The sequence below is a fragment of the Rutidosis leptorrhynchoides genome, chromosome 6 (genome assembly GCF_046630445.1).
Source record: "Rutidosis leptorrhynchoides isolate AG116_Rl617_1_P2 chromosome 6, CSIRO_AGI_Rlap_v1, whole genome shotgun sequence".
NCBI lineage: Eukaryota > Viridiplantae > Streptophyta > Magnoliopsida > Asterales > Asteraceae > Rutidosis > Rutidosis leptorrhynchoides.
Window position 1 is genome coordinate 163,067,393 of NC_092338.1, and position 3,059 is coordinate 163,070,451.

Consider the following 3,059-nt stretch of genomic DNA (forward strand, 5'->3'; position numbering starts at 1 on the left):
AAAGGAGGGAGATGGGGGTAACTGTACGATGAAGTCTTGGGTAACACATGTTTGCATAGGATTAATGTGAGAGGCTGACTGATCCTTTACCTTTGGGCACCTGTAAAATTAGTACTATTGTGTTTGCGGTTTTAAAATACTTAGAAACTAACAAACTCAACTAAAAATCGGTTAAATCTATTGAAATTTTGATTAATCTAATAAGTGTTTCATTCTTTTATTTTATTATTATCAAACTGATATAGTGAAAGTAGTACAGTAGTATTTTCAGTTTTTTTGTTTTCAATTTATAATTATAATTTAACATAAAAAATAAATTAAAAAAAATATAAAAAAACAAATTTTTATTATTATGGATTGAAAATCGAGTTTTAGAATATTTTGAATTTGGTGTCACGGTTTAAAAAAATAATAAAAAATTAATTAAAAAAATATATTTTTAAGACTTCGTCTATAAAATTAAAAAGTGTTTTTAATTTAAGTTTTATTACCTTTAGATTTTTAGACTTTAGTCGCAACTTTTGGTTGTAAGTTTGTAGACGCTAAGCTTTAGACGTAAAACTTTAATTTGTAATTTTATTTTGTTTTTCGACCTCTTATTTTTCGACCTCTTATTTTTCGACGCGATTTTTCTTTCTCATTTCTACGCTCTAGTTTTTAGGACATAGATTTTTATCTTCTTTAAATTTCAACGAAAAATTATTTTAAGCGATTAAATTGATAGACATCCAAAAATTTTCTGGTTCATAGTAATAGTTGGATTTGTTAGTGGCGAGTTGGGGGCTTCCGATTTAAAGGGTCCTGGCTACCTGCTGCATCTATTGGCTATTCGAAACATGGGCAAAATCAGAAAAGTCTATTAATTTGATAACTTTAATAATTTTTATCTTTATAACTAATAGGATATTCAGTGAATGCACCGAGCAAAACGTTCACCACCTTTCATACGTTCACCTCCTGTAACTCGATCAAGACATATAGCCAATAGTGTCTCCGTTGATTTTTCTTTATAATCATCATCTAGGCGAACGAGTACTCCAATTCAAATTTCCGATAATCCATTTTTTGAACCCGACCTCACAATTGAGAACCCGGAGGATATTCAAGGACAATTCAGAGATCCTGAACCACTAATATTTCCTCCTGAACCACCAATCATTCAACCAGAGATTGTCGAGGAAGAAACCATTAAATTAGAATCCTCTAGTGATTCAGATTCAACAAATTCAATCATGGAAAATCAGGAACCTCTAAGTATGGAAGATCGAATGAGAGCCACACGCACTGGCCAAGGTCACGCCATTACTCAACCAGATATTAATGCACCAGATTATGAAATCAAAGGACAAATCTTACACATGGTAACTAATCAATGCCAATTTAGTGGTACGCTAAAAGAAGATCCAAACGAACATCTTCGAACCTTTAATAGGATTTGTACTCTATTCAAAATCAAAGAAGTTGAGGATGAACAGATCTATCTCATGTTATTTCCCTGGACTTTAAAGAGAGAAGCCAAAGATTGGTTAGAATCATTACCCGAAGGAGCGATTGATACATGGGATGTTTTAGTTGAGAAATTTCTTAAACAATTCTTTCCGGCATCTAAAGCCGTGAGACTTCAAGGAGAAATTGTTACGTTCGCGCAAAAGCCAAATGAAACATTATATGAGGCGTGGACAAGATTCGGAAAGTTGTTGAGAGGATGTCCTCAGCATGGTTTAGACACTTATCAAATAGTGCAAATATTCTACCAAGGATGCAACGTTGCTACAAGAAAAGACATCGACACATCAGCTGGTGGTTCCATTATGAAGAAACCCGCAACTGAAGCTCACACAATTATTGATAACACTGCCTCCCACTCACATGAGTGGCACCAGGAAAAAGATATCCTTCGATCATCTAAAGCGGCTAGAGGCGATTCTAGCCATGCCTTTGATTCCATTTCCGCAAAGATAGATGATTTCGAGAGACGAATGGAAAATATGACTAAAGATATTCACTCAATACGAATTAGTTGTGAGCAGTGTGGAGGACCACATTTGACGATAGATTGTTTCAGTGTTGAGCAAACAATGGAACAACGTGAGAATGTTTCCTACATGAACCAAAGGTCGGGAAATAATTATCAAAATAATTATCAACTGCCAAGGAATAATTTCAACCGACCTTACAACACCCCATACAATCCAAATGGGCCGAACAATAACTCGTATAACCAACAAGGTCCTAGCAATCAGCAAAGACTTGGTTTCTTAATAAGCCACCACAAACCGACGAGAAAAAGCCAAACCTGGAGGAAATGATGACAAAGCTCATGGAATCTCAAGCACAGTTTGTTGCATCTCAAAAACAAACTAATGAACAAAACTCACAATCATTCAAACACCAACAAGCTTCTATCCAAAACTTGGAACAAGAAGTAAGTAACCTAGCAAGGTTAATTGGCGAAAGAAAGCCAGGGAGTTTACCGAGCGACACAAATACCAACCCTCGAAATGAAGCAGCAAAAGCAATTACCACCCGAAGTGGTTTGACGCTTACGCCACCTGTTATACCAGTCATTTCCGATTATCCTGTTCCACTACCACAACCAGAACCAGAGAAGGCGACTGAACCAGTAATTGAGAAAGCCAATGAACAACAAGCTAAAATCTCAGAAGGTTCAGTACGACCTAAACCATATCAACCACCGCTTCCTTACCCGACCAAACAAAGAAAAGAAAGACTTGAAGCCGAACAGTCAAAATTTCTTGACATGTTCAAACAAATAAACGTCAATCTTCCTTTCATAGATGTAATTTCAGGAATGCCAAGATATGCGAAGTTTTTGAAAGACCTGATCACAAACAGAAAAAAAATGGAAGAACTTTCAGCTGTCACAATGAATGATGCATGTTCGGCAGTATTATTGAACAAGATACACGAAAAACTCTCCGACCCCGGAAGTTTCACAATTCCATGTTTAATTGGTAGTCTTGATTCAATAAGAGCATTAGCAGACTTAGGTGCTAGTATTAACTTAATGCCTTATTCATTATACGTTAAACTAGGCC

The 3,059-nt window shown here is 35.7% G+C and overlaps 1 non-coding gene across 1 annotated transcript; it reads right to left on the minus strand.

The window, feature by feature from the left end:
- Positions 1-1,616: 1,616 nt before the first annotated feature.
- On the minus strand, positions 1,617-1,723 carry LOC139856425 (small nucleolar RNA R71). The gene has a single exon (XR_011761906.1). It is a non-coding gene; the product is annotated as a small nucleolar RNA R71 (small nucleolar RNA).
- Between the last annotated feature and the right edge of the window lie 1,336 nt (positions 1,724-3,059).